Source organism: Dipodomys merriami, unplaced genomic scaffold, assembly GCF_024711535.1.
Source record: "Dipodomys merriami isolate MVZ:Mamm:240054 unplaced genomic scaffold, mDipMer1.0.p SCAF_122, whole genome shotgun sequence".
In the NCBI taxonomy this organism is placed as follows: domain Eukaryota; kingdom Metazoa; phylum Chordata; class Mammalia; order Rodentia; family Heteromyidae; genus Dipodomys; species Dipodomys merriami.
This window is the reverse complement of record NW_027202516.1, coordinates 3071907-3086374: the sequence shown is the minus strand read 5'-3', so window position 1 is coordinate 3086374 and position 14468 is coordinate 3071907.

The window sequence follows — 14468 nt, the reverse complement described above, 5'->3', positions numbered from 1 at the left end:
CGCCCTCCAGCCCCACCCACCCTAGCCCTGACACCTTCCGTGAAGAACGCTGGGACCCGGTCCTCACGCCTACAAATCTCTTTGTGTGAAGATGTCACACAATGCGGAGGGACTTTCTCATCTGTAGGGACTCATAGAATCCACGCAGTCCGGCTGAAGTCTTTATCTAAAACACTTAGCATCCACATATGTCCTGACTGAGATAACCCAAAACAGAAAATCACTTCTAATTAGCTTAACCCTATGAAGATGTATTTGCTGCCACTGGATGCCAAGCACTGTGACAGGAAAACAGCTATTGTCAGTCATCACCAAAGGCAGAAGCACGGGAGCTCCTTGCAGAGATGAAAAGCGGTCTAAACTTTCTAAATGGATTCAGCAAGTATTAACTGCAAAAATCCCTCCATTTTTAGATCTATTTGGAGTCTAATACTATTTGTACACGTTCCATCTTGAGAAAGACTGCTGTCCAGGGAACGGTGGTAATAGATTAGACTTCACATAAAGGAGCCTGTTTTCAACTTGGCTGTGTGATGTTAACATCTCGCTTTGGTGCCTACTCCCAAGTCGGAACAACAGGCACAAACATTCACGTAAGTAGGCTTTTAAAATAAAATTCCTTACATTCAGAAATGCCTCTTTTTTTCCCCTCAAACACAGAGCAAGGAAATGAGCATCGAATGTATCTTTTCTTAGTGTGGATTAACCGGCCACCAGCTCTCCCTAACTGTCCTCAGTTGCCCTTTACTCTTTTAAGGAGAAAGTTTTTAATCACAGAGCATAATTAAGTCCTTTTTCCTCTTGTCCTACTTTTCCCATCTTCTGCTCCCCCTCCTCTTCCTTTCTTCCTCACTCCTGACTCGGCTCCTCTCCTCTGGGAGCTGGAAAACTTCAAGGATCTTACTAGAGACATCCTATTTCTTTTCTGTTTGCCACAGCATTCAAAAGAGACTCAATACATTGAAAATCAAGACTTTTGGAAATCCAACAGTACCTTTTTCTGGTTCAGTCTCCTTGAGACTCAGGGAGAATTTCTCTTTCTCTTCTAAATGATCTTGTGTCTGTCTGCCATGTTCTCTGGCTAGAGAGCCCAGCCCGCTGCTCCATGCAGATAACTCTCTCCGGCTGACTGTAACTCACCTGACTTGTTTGTGTCCTGTACCAGAGCACAAGTTCAGAACTGACCGTGAGGTCTGTTTAATGAGTAACACGAGCTACTCAGACTTTTTCTTTGGGGGCTTTTATTAATGACCAAAGGAAAGGTATCTTCCATTTTTCTTCACTCACTGCTTATGCCTCAGACAAGAATTTTATATAAAAGGTCACCTAATAAGACCAATGAGCATTCAATGAGTAGAAGAATTTGTTAGTAAGAAGTGCCTGAGTCCAGGGGGAAAGCCTAGAGACTAATGCCCATACATGAGCCGCCTCTGAGCCTTCAAGAAGAACTCATCTCGGCTGGGTTGTAGGATGTGGGGATGCTATTAATATACTCACATTATAATATAGGCCTAAAGAGGCACAGGTAGGAAATTCCATGATCAAAGACCTTCGAGGAAAGACTAATGTCCTTTTCCATCTTTCCCCTCCTCCATCCTCCTCCTCCTCCATCCTCCCCCTCCTCCACCCTCCTTCCTCCCCATCCTCCCTCTCCTCCAACTTCCTTCTCCTCCCTTTTCTCTCCTCCCTCCTCCCCCTCCCCCTTCTTCCCCCTCCTTCAACCTCCCCCTCCTCCATCCTCCCTCACCTCCATCCTCCCTCTCCCTTATCCTCCCTCCCTCCCTCTTCCCCACCTTCCCTCCTTTCTTTGAGTTCTTAACCAGGAGAAATCCTTGACTATTATCTATCACAAAAGTAGTCCAATTGCCTTCATAAATCTGGAAATAAGGAAACATGTCTTCAGTGTAGATGATGCCAAACACCAAGTTAGATCTTCAGCATAAGTCAAATTAAATAGATAGGATGGAAGGTTAGAAAGAGAGTCTAGAAAGATACAAAAGATGCCAGAGTCTGAGCCTTGTAGAATCATCCCTGACGTTTACAAGGTATTTAAAAAGCAAACAAGAAAATAGCCCAGATGAGGTGGGACACTCCATAGATTACTCTAAGTTAAAGCAAGCAGAACAAAAGAAAAAGTGGAGGGGTTCATGCCATGGAGCATGGCCTGATGCAGCGTAAGAGCCAATGTTCCCAGTCTCACTGATCAAGTTTTTAGCCAGAAGTACATGCTTTCTTCATATTCACCTAAAATGCCTACCATCCCCTGCACCAAAACAATATGTCTCATGCATTAGTCCAGCCACGGGCACATAGGCTCTCACATGGACACCCCCTCCACGGAGCCAAAGACCACCAGGAGAAGGACATAAATGCTGGCAGGTGCCAAGGGCAGGTTATCCAGGTCCGTGTGGTACTGGGTCTTAGCATAGAAATAGTGTTTTTTCCTAGAGGCCTTAAGAAAGTATCTGTGTCCCAGGGTTCTCTCATGACACAAAGAGCTAACTAAGTCAGGTTGTGTAGATTGGTGGAGGGGGAAATGTGCGTAGAAGTTTGGGGCTAATTGTTTCAAAGGCTCCATCAGTCAGAGGAGAGGAGGAAAGCATTCGGAAGGGATGTCCAGGATGCAACCCGAGAGCCTGACCGGCGGCATCACGTCGTGGAAGACGCCTTGTGGTGCCTGGGGCTCCTCGCGGGGGTTGTAGTATTGGAGGTAATGTGGATGTGGTGACCGATCGTGGAGGGTGGACGCTGGAGGTCCAGCGCAGGTCCCCTTTACCAAGCTGCCGTTGGTGCGGCTCTGGTTACAGCGTCACACTTCTCTGGACAATGTATCCTCAGCCATGGGAGCCAGAATGCCCGGAAGATTACACTCTGCCCCCACATCCGCTCACGCCCACTGGCTGACCGCGGTAGAGTGTGACAGGCCAGCTCCCTGCCCGGAGAGAGACACCTCGCGGCCATGCACTCCGGGGAGCACCCGAGCGCAAGCCGAGCTCAGATGTCAGCTAAACCACAGTGTGGCTTAGCTTCCTTTCCTGGTGAGTCTCTTTACAAATTATCTCCTGAGGCCCTTGCCCAAGAATGCCTGTCACAGAGAAGATGGCAGGGAAGATGTCGAGCAAAGATGATGATTTCAGCTTGAGAAAAGCGGATTAAAATGGGGGTGGGGAGGAACCAAATGACAGGCGACATCTTGCACATCTTACAATCTTGGACAATCTATTTGGCCATGAATGGGTCCCGGGCAGGCGAGGCCTGGCACCACTGCCAAGTGACAGGAAAGTAACTGAAGGCCTAAGCTAGTCACCCCTGTGGGACAATGCCCTCCGCTCAGCCTGTCGAGCATTGCTTCTATTCAGTTCTAGTCCAATGTACCATGTCTAGTAAAGGAGACACTGGGAGGGGCCCAGGCCTAGCTCTCTGCAACTGTACTTCCCCATTCGGGAAGTAGAAATCCTTCACTCTCCAACTCCAGGGTGCAGCTGTGCGGGTGACATGCGAGAACCTAACATGGTAAGAGTTAAGGCAAGGAGACAAGGATAAACCGTGTGAGTGGAATCGTGGCCGGTGCGGCTCCCAGGAGTCGCCCAGCAGACAGGCTGCTCCAGACTATATGAACCCCCCTTCCCCCCCCACCCCCACCCCCACCCCCAACCCCCCACTCCTGGGCTCGGGTCCGAAGACACTTTTCTTTTTACTTTTCTTTTTTTCTTCCTTCTTGCTTAAGGGTAGCAAAAAAAGAGCCGGTCACTTGTGACAGAGCCTTGTGTATTCTCTCTGGGGGTTTTTTCACAGATTTTTTACACCAGATGCAGGTCCGGGGATGGGGTGGGGGGAAGAGGAGGGATGGAACCATGCTTGCTCTCAGATATTGACTCACACTGCCGATGATCTCATAAATGATCCCTGCCTGCATCTCGCTGTTTGATGGCCCTGAGCATGCCTTATTTATAGACACCAACTGATACCAAACTTCAAAGGGGTCGCATAAGCTAGGCCGGGTGCGGCAGGGAACACGCTGAAGGGCCAAATTCTCAAACTCCACATGGAAAGGACAGCACACAAGCACTCAGAGCTGGACCCCACGCCAAGAACGCCCACCCGTCCCCCAGGGTAGAGCGCTTCATGTCAGTCCCACAAGTACAGCTGCTAGCCAAGGCGGGGACACAGTCACCAGAGATGATAGTTTCAGAAAAAAAATTCCTAAAGCTGCACGCTAGAACCCGTGGAAAAAGCACAAAGCCAGCGTACAGGTCTGAATAAGGAAGTCCCTCGCCCAAGACCTCCCCTCGCCACTCCTCCGACCTCCGAAGGGACTTTGCTGATTCAACTTCATGAAGGACCTTGAAAAGGGGAGACCACCCTGAATGATTCAGGGTCCTCCTGAGGGGGCGAGAGGAAGATCAGGGTCAGTATAGGAAACGCCATGGTGGAAGCAGTGTTTATGGGACACATGAAGGCAGACATCAGCCAAGGAATGCAGGTATCCCTACAGACCCGGGGCAAGGGAACACATTCTCCCTCTCAGAAGTTTCCAGAAAGAGGTTGGGAAGGTGGCTCAGTGGTAGAGTGTTTGCCTAGCATGTATGAAGCCGTGGCCTTGATTCCTCAGTACCACCTACACAGAAAAAGCTGGAAGTGGTGCTGTGGCTCAAGTGGTAGAGCGCTCGCCTCGAGCAAAAGAAGCTCAGGGTCAGCGCCCAGGCTCTGAGTTCAAGCCCCAGGACTGGCAAAAAAAAAATGTTTCCAGATGAGCCAGCTCTGAGAGCAGCTTCATTTCATCCCAGGGAGGCGCATTTCAGACTTCCATCCCCCAGAGCTGTATGAGACTACGTCCACGTTTGACATTGGAGTAGCTATCCACCAAGCCACGTCTTACTTCACTTAAATCATGCCTTCATTATTTCACCTCCTATCCTCTTCAAATGGACCAGAGATACTCAAGAAATAGGTTCTAAATTGAAGCTCAAATGAAATGTATCCCCCCAAAACTCAAAGAAAACTTTACTTTCCACTTGGGAAGTCCAGAAGTATGAGTTTGTACAGGAGGCTGAGATCTGGAGATCATGATTTAAAGCCTGCCCAGGCAGGAAGGCCCAATTAACCAGCAAAAGCTACAAGTGGAGGTTTGGTTCAAGTGAGAGAATGCCAGCCATGATCAAAACAAAACTAAACTAAACCAAAGGACAGTGTCCAGGCCTTGAGTTCAAACCCCAGTACTGGGGGATGGGACGGGGGGAGGGAGGGGGGAGAGTATCCTTAAATTGGGTAAGTAATTAAAATAAAGATGGACATAAAAGTAAGACAATATGAATGAATGAATGAGTGAATGATAAGAGACAGTGATACTAATGTCATTATGTGTCCAATAAACTTCATTACTTAGTCCATTTAAGTTGTATCGTAGAAATGCTTTAGAAATACAATGGGTGAATTCTGTTGACATGAAATGAAAAGGAAAGAAAAAATCAGACAAGAAATGCTTCAAGTGCCTTGGATAACTGACTTTCATGAAATGTTGGGGAGACCACTGAAGGACATGACCAGCTTGCTCTGGACGCCCCTCCAGCCCCCTCCCACCCCACCCCTGACCCCCTGACATGCTTCGGAACCCCTCCCCCCTCTCTGGCCCCCTGACACCCTCCAGAGCCCTCCCCCCCCAGGCCCCTGACACCTCCATACCCCTCCCCCTCTCTGGCCCCCTGACACCCTCCGGACCCCCCCCACCTCAGGCCCCTGACACCCTCCGGACCCCCCCCACCTCAGGCCCCTGACCCATGGGCACACTGTGGAGGGGCCTAATCCCCAGCACACACTTGACAGGCATCACCCAGGGCAGCTGAGATCCTGAAACGCGATCCCGCCCCGCTGTCCAGGGACAGTTGTTCACTGTGGAAAAAATGTCCCTGTGGCCCTGAGCCTGGCTGGCCAGCCCTGCTGAGGAAGGGGAAAATCTGCCAGCCAGTCCCAGCACCGTGCCCTCCAGCCACCTGCTCTCCCTCCCGAAGCAGCTGCGGGTACCTCAGAGCACCCCGCCTCCTGCCCAGGAATCCGGCATCTGACTGCACTCCAGGCCCTTCCTGGAGAAGACCCCAGGGGAAGCCAGATGGCTCTGACGGGACCTGAGGGAGGAAGGGGGGCCCATACTGAGCTGCGCGCCCCAACCTGACACCTAGAGACTGAAACAACAGGACCGTCAACTGAACACCTGTAATCCTAGCTACTCAGGAGGCTGAGATCTGAGGATGGCAGTTCGAAGCCAGCCCAGGGAAGACAGTTGATGAGACTCTCACCTCCCATTAACCACCAAAAAGCCCAACGTGGAGCTGCAGGTTGAGTGGTAAAGCACTAGCCTTGAGCCAAAAGGCTCAGCAACAGCACTCAGGTCCTGGGTTGAAGCCCCAGGACTGGCATCAAAACAGAAAAAAAGAAGTAGAAAGGAGAAAGAAAAAATGTATTTTTATGTATGCTCAGTCCTACCCTGAACTTTTTTATAGTAAATGCACTATTTTTGAAATATTTTCATGGAAAAAAGGAGAAAAATAAATGCATGTATCCTACGACTGTCTCAGGATAAAGTGGCGATACCAAAATGGTCACAGAACTGTACGAAACCTTTTGAGTTTCCATTTAAGATGCTTCTACTAGCCCTGCCCTCTCTCCTTCCTGAGCCACATGCCCCTTTGCCCTGGGCAGCACTGAGAACCCCCGGAGGGGGTACACACACAAAACTCATTCCCAGGAACGCCCAGGGCTCCCACCCACAGCGGGGTTTGGTGACTGTCACCAACTCTTCAGCTCTTCTCACAGCAAGGCCCTGGAGAGGGGCGGGGTTGGAGAGAATAATGACAAGGAAAAGATCACTAGGGGTTCATCCCCCCCACCTCACCCCCCACACACACACACATGTTCTACCCCAAAAGATAGGACTCGGCAGGAAGACCAGATTGACCTCTGCGATTCCTGTTGGAGAGTAAGCTCCATGACACTCAATAGGGCACATGAGTCTTCCAGAGAGAGAGATCACCATGCTGGAGCTGTGAAAATCCACGGTGAGTTCTGATCTCACAGGTGCAGCCCCATGCCCCCCCCCACCGCCCCCATGCCTTCATGGGCTATGTTTGTGCCTGTGACTCAGATCTTCTGAGGTGCTGGCTCTGGCAGCAGTCTTTCCACTCAGGCATCACTCAGACACCCGACACGCCACCAGCCCAAAGACTTTGAGCCCTTAATCCACTGCCTAAGTCTCTTCCTCCTCCAGTGTTCTCTGTCTCCAGGAATAGAAGTACCCTTCAGGCAGCCCTCCATGCTAGAAACCTGAGATTCCTCCCTGACACAGCTGAAGTTTAGAATCTACATCCGCGAAAACTACCAGCGTTTACAGATTCCGCCTCTTAACTGTCCCAGATCAGCCCCTTCCGCCCTCTCCACCCACAGGCAGGCAAGTACCCTCTTTTGCCCAGACTCTCAGAAGATCCACCCTGCTCACACGCCCACCACAGTCCCACTAACTTCTGCCAGGCCAGGACCGAGCCTTCAGGATGCCATCTTTGGAGGCAGAGACTGGACTTCCCCAGACCACAGCACCATCCGCACATTGAGTATGGCCTCGACGGCCTCCAGAACTGCTCGGCTAAAGACACTCAGAAGGTAGAGATGGAATCCATCTCCTCCGTGGGAGAAAGGGCCCTGGTGGCGGAGGCTGGAGACTCACAGCACAAACCAGTGACGCGGATGGCCAGCCACCACCAGAAAGCAAAGCACCCTCAGACAGAGCGGGACATTTGGGACATTGAACTTCCAACACTGTAACAGAAGAAATCTCTATTGTTTCGGTCACATGTTCCCGGCCCGTTCATCCCAAATTTCCAAGTCAGTCTTTGTAAAGAAATGTATTAGCATAAATTAATTGAGCAACAGAGGTAGAGCTGGTGAACTTGGTCATACACATTATGTGAATGTCGGGAAATGTTTTTTGGGTGTTTTTTGTTTTTAAATCAAAAACTAATGGACACTCTTCTTCTTCAGACTACTGGGTGACTTTCTGCTAAAACCCAGAGTTTGTCATGAAGCCTACCAAGAGTTGCCTCATTGTTTTACTCATCCAATAAATGTTCACTGACAACTGCCCAAACACTGAAATTCAGTAGGTAATGAAACAGCTAGAAGCTCTTCTCCTCAGGGAACGTGCAGCCTAGTGGTAGAGTTCGAAAACAAACAAGAAAACTAAGTAAAATGTATCACCATTTCGATTTGCTGAAGCAGCAGAGAGGATAAAGGGACGAAGGGAGAAAGCGCCACGGGGCTCAGTGAGGACACAGGAGGGTGAGCAAGCCGATCCGTGCCCCCAGTAAGACTCCCAGCAGAAGAAAGAGCAAAGACGCAGAGAAAAGATGGTGTGTGGCATGGATTTGGGGCACAGGCCAGCGTGACCAGAGCAAGAAAGAAGACGCGCTCAGAGGCGGTGGCTGGAAGGTAGGGGAGATATTTCAAGTAAAATTCTACAGATAAGACAGTCGAGGCTGCGTTCTACTTGGGAGGACAGTAAGGTGAACTAGTAAGATCAGCTCGGCCCAAGAGAAACCCAGGTAGAAGACGGAGGCTGTGCTGGGCAGGCCCTGGCAGCCCAGGCGGTCAGGGCTGGGCACGCAGAGGCATGCTGTCAGGGAGGAGGCCCCGCCTGGAAATCCGGGGGCTGGGAGAACAAACGCCAGGGAACCAAAGCAGGCCTGAGCTCCAAGCCTGGGCAGCGGAAGGTAGAAGCCCCATGAACGGAAGAGCAGGTCCACACGGCTTGTGGGCGCGCTTAGATTTGATTTTGTAACAAGGTAGAACTCTATGATAAGTGAACTCTAACTGGATGGAGGACTTTAAAATTAGGTAAGAATGGTTGAAGGGAAGCACACACGATCCTAAACCAGACAAGCGGAGCGGAGGCTGGGAGCGGAGTCTGGGAGTGGAGGCTGGGAGCGGAGGCTGGGAGCGGAGGCTGGGAGTGGAAGGTGCGTGAGGGCTTTCCAGGCTTGGCTACCGGACTCCCTGTGGAGTGGGCAGAAGCAGAGCCACCTACAAGGACACACACCTGGGTGTGGACCGAAACACTACGAAGCATTTTCTGAGCTTGGCAGAGTGAGGGAAGGATGAGCTGTAAGCATTATGCCCACTTTGGTCCCCAGCTCCAGCCAGACCCGAGCCCCCCCCCAGCCCTGGAGCTCCCGCCATACAGCCGGCCCCTCCCTCCCTCCGCCCAGACCCACCTGAACTCCCATCTACCTCACTTCCTACCCCCAGACTCGGCTGCTACCTAGATACTGGAGGCCGCCACGTGCTCTCTCTCCCGGGGAAATATGACTCCTCTAATAAACCTTGTAATCATCTTTCTCCTGTGCCTGGCTGCCTTCACGTGATCCCCTGGGACGGAGGTGAACTGTGAACTATGGAGATGAGAATCGTTATGATGTGAACACATTACATGTGGGGCATTTCTTAGGCTCCCAAACAGAGAACTGGAGTGAGAAGTTGGATACAGGAGGAGAAGGACTCAGGGAAGCAACTGTGGGGACCCGCGGATGGGCACAACCTAAAGCTGTAGGATTCCAGACTGTCGCCTAGATCGTAACTAGAAGGGTTCTGCACTAAGGGGTGCTACTATTTACAGGGTGAGGAAAAAAGGAAATCAACCCAGGGAAAGTAACAGAGACAATGCAACAAGTCTTTTGAATGCAGGCAAGATGCCAAAATACCTGCTGAAAGTGGCCATGTGAACATCCCTGGTCGCCGCCCAAGAATAATTTCTCTCCCAAGAGAAGAGGAGCCCAATGGAAACAAAAGATGGAAACATGGTTACACGGGCAAGAAAGCAACTCTCAGAAAGCTCCTTCAGGCAAGTTGTTGTTGTGCTGTTGTGGTTGTTCCTGCTTTTGTTAAGGGCAGTCTCGGACCACACTTGCTCGTCAGTGGGAAGGTTCCGGGTACACCGAGTAAACCCAGGCCAGGAACATCACTGAAAATCCCAGGTTCCCGATGCTGCACTGCAGCTGGCCTTGCCCCAGTCCTGAAGACTGTGTTCCACCTACAGCCGGTCACTGGAGAAAAGATGATCACAAACAAGACCACACTAAACCTACCAGCACAACTATGTGTATTGCAGCATTATTCACCATAGCTAAGATATGGAACCAACCCAGATGCCCCTCCGTAGATGAATGGATCAAGAAAATGTGCTATATATACACAATGGAATTCTATGCCTCCATCAGAAAGAATGACATTGCCCCATTTGTTAGGAAATGGAAAGACTTGGAAAAAATTATATGAAGTGAAGTAAGCCAGGCCCAAAGAAACATAGGTCCCATGGTTTCCCTTATTTGCAATAACTAGTATATGTATGAGTCAAGCGGAAAAGGTCAGATAAGTTGATGTTAAGTGAAATGAACCCCAAGATAATGACACAAGTGTTTTTTTTTTCTTTCTTGCTATTGTGTCTAACATATTTATACCATGTGATTTTTTGTTGTTGCTTTGTATGTCCCTCCCTCACGGTATAACCCCTGTTTTCACTGTATTTGATGTTGGTATAATTTGGGGAGCGGAAGGGAAAAAACAAATCGTTTAAATAGGGATACAGGTGGACCCATTACAACAATGAGATGTACAAGACACTATGTTGAAAAACGAACTTTACAATTCAGGCAGGGGGAGAGGGGGTGGGGAGGAGGAATGGAGTGTAGTCATGGAGATGGGAGGGAAGGGATGGGAGGGGAAAAACTTAAAAGAAGAGGCTACAATGCTTGATAAGAAATGTACTCATTGGGGCTGGGAAGGTGGCTCAGTGGTAGAGCGCTTGCCTTGCATGCCTGAGGCCCTGGGTTCAATTCCCCAGCACCACATAAGCAAAAAAGAAAAAAGCCGGGAGTGGCGCTATGGCTCAAGTGGTAGAGCGCTAGCCTTGAGCTGAAGAGCTGAGGGACAGTGCCCAGGCCCAGAGTTCAGGCCCCACGACCAGACTCAAAAAAAAAAGAAATGTACTCATTACCTTGCTCATGAGATTGTAACCCCCTCTGTACAGTATTTTAACAAGAAAACACTTATTTTTTTTAAAAAAGAAAGAAAAAATATTTAAAAAATTAAAAAAGAAGATTATCCTTCGTCAGCAGGTGACGAGAAGACAGAGACGTGATGGGTCCATTTGGATCCAATAGTCCAGCCTGCAAAGGTAGGCCACGAAGAGGCTGGGCCAGCCATGGAGCCAGACAAGACACCAGACAAGTCTGCATGAGAGCTACGCTCCCAAGACACAGCAAGCGCAGATGGCGTTTTGAGGATACCCACAACACCCGGCAGAACGGCGGCCACAAAGGAGATAGGCAATAAAGATTTGTTAGATGAAGGCGGGCAGGAAGAGAAGAAGGAAAAGGAAGCAGGGAAGGGGAAGCTGGTACCATGTAAGAGATAAGATTATCACCCTTACTGAATGATCAATGCGGATCTCAATATCCTGCCTGCTTCAGTACAGCAAGGAAACTGAAGCACTTGGGAAACTTCGGATACTTTCCACCATACACACAAAGATAAATAAATAAATAAACACAATTTGTGGGTCGTGTGTGGTGCTGTCTCGGAGAGAGAACAAGGTCCACTTGACTGGCGGAATTATAAACTGATCATTTGCAGGTGAAGAGAAGATAGTGGAGACAAGGCCATGGGCTTGTGTCCCCTTGTCTGCGAGAAGACATCTGATATCATGAAAAACAAAACATGCTGGGAAGGCCCTGGAAAGCCCAGGCCGGCCAGGCGAGGGAGGCTCTTCAATGCTGTCCCAGAAATGCATCCACCCAGCTCCACGTTCACCCACGAGGCTGCTCGGTCGGCCCCACTCTGGCTACGCAAGTTCACGGGAAAACGGCAGTCACGGGTTCTTGTCTCCCAGAACGAACCTGGAGTCCTGCAGCTGAGCAGATAAAGAAAGCAAAAGGAGATCTACCAGCTGTGTCCAGTTTCATCCCGACCCATCGCCAGCCACGGCATCTGCTTCCACAAGCGATTTATGGCCGCCGCAGCTGCTCCGATAACAGCCTTGGGGCTTCTTCGGTTTCAGTCATCAGCGCAGTCCCGTGTCCCCTCCAGTGTGTGCCAGGAATTCGGAGGTGTGGCACCAACACCCCACCACAGGGACAAGCAGAGGTTCTGGGGGACCCTCCCTCTGCCCCATTCCATCCAAGACTCAGAACATAGATGGGAAGAGAAGAGCGGCCCTAGAGTAAAGCAAAGGAGCCACTAATTCCCAGGAACCCCTAGTAACTTAGGACATTTATCATGTATGCCCTAGCCTGCATGACAGCATGCCCCATCGGAACTCATAAGCCACGTGGGGTCGAACAAGTATCCCCCGAAACATCTCTCTGTCCTTGTGAGCATGTGAATCCTGTGACTTGGTTGGAGCTGATGCAGTATGGCATGGGTAACAGAATGTCACTCTCCTGATTGCATTGTGTGACATAAAAACCCCTCTTAGCAGGCAGGAGAAAGACCAGTACTCCGGCTGAGCTTGAAGATGCACCCTGCTTCTTGTGACTACACAGATTGGAATTGTAAGTCCAGTTATGCAAGTGGAAGGAAATGAATTCTGCCAAAAATCTGTAGAAGATGATTCATCCCTGTTCAGGTCTCGAGATGAAAATGCAAGCCAGGTGACACTGGCTGGCGGGGGGGGGGGAGGGGGGGGGAGGCGGGAAGGGGGGAGGAGGGGGGGCGGGGAGCAGCCTCTGGTCACCATGGGCTCAACCAGAGAGGAAGCCAACTTGGAGGTGACAAATGTGCACTGGCCAGCCAGGACATGAAGATGGTTCCTCGGCAATAGAAGTTCCAAAGGCACTGTGTAGTGTTTAAACTAGCAAAGCGAGGGTTTGCCACGTACCTCTGTGAGTTCCTTATTTCCTTAATTCGTCTCTCCCCGTCATGATTTTTTCTAAACCGACGAGCACTCTTGTCCAGTACGTGTTGCCTAACCCCAGCAGTCCACTCGTGAGCACTGCCCACCCGGCTCTTCCTGTCCCCTTAGTCAATCACATCTACTCCTTCCGACTCCACTGAAGACCTGAGTTCTGACCTTTCTCCTAACTGAACACCAGATACATCTAGCTCAATGGCTCCATCATTCAACTTGTCCAAAAGGAAAACGCTCGATGTTCTAATAAGCTGTTCTCCCTCCCACCCCTTCCCGTTTTCTGGCCAGAACCGAGAGTCATCCTAGATGCTCGTAACACACATCTGCTCAAACCGCCAACACTCACTGGTTTTCCTCCTGTTCTCTAACGTCCACTGTGTCCCATTAGCTCCATCCTGATCAATCCTGCCCGGCCTGGTTCTCAGCTTCGCTCACGTGGTATAGCACAGAATCGTCCTGGAAGCTCACTACTCTTTCAGTCCTGCCATCCCCAAATTCATCCCCTGCACAGCATCAGGGGCTCCCTAAGAAAGGTCTGACCACTCCTCCAACGACGCAGCACGGCGTCACATAAAAGATGGTGATCTAGAAACCCCAACACGGCTGGCCTTTGCCTGCCTTTCCCATCTGACTTCTACCATTGTTCTAAGCCAAGTGCAACCATTTTCTTACGGTCTCATGTACCTAAAGTAAACTGGACTTATTCAAAATACACTATTTGATAAGTGTTAGCAGGTATGTATATCTGAGAAACTCGCCGCTACCACGATAGTGCAAATATCTCTCCTTCCCAACTCTCTCCCTCCACAGCTCCAGGAACGTTTTGGGGATGGAGAGTTGATGGCAAATTATTACCCCAATGCTATGAAATACTCCGCTTATATGCTTATAAATGTCCCCATTTCTCATCCTTAGCAATATGAAATGGCATACTCATTTTTTCCCAGTTTTGCCAGTCTGTTATGAGAAAACAGTGCCCAATTTCTATAATTATAGTTTACTAGTTATTAGTAAGGTCAAGAAGCTTTTAAATAACCGAAGCATTTGTTACACATAGATGTCCTTATTCTCTAGTTGGTGATTCCTCCCACATACCCACTCTCCACCCTCCTCTGCCCTGCTCTGAGCCATGGGTTCTGATTAGTATGTGCCTCTAGACTCAAACTGACCAATCTTTCTCCAACATCCAATAAACCATCTTTCCTCCTCCTGCCTCCAAAACTAGGATTGCCAGAGCATTCCTGCTTTCTCCCTATTTATCCCCAGTCCTAGCCTGCACTCTGCAAATAGGCCTTTCATTTAATTCTCTTCCACTGAAATGCTTTGACTGTAATTTTACTTTATACCTCCTCAGATTGGAGGAAATTTCAATGTAGAAGGTATTATGGATCTATTACTCTTTTTCAATACCTGTCATGTTGCAAATTGTTTTTCTGCCAGTTTGTAGTTTGTCTTTCACAATCGTCTTCATATTTTCATGCCATACTAACTTTCTTTTTAGCCCCATGGGTTTGTTACAACA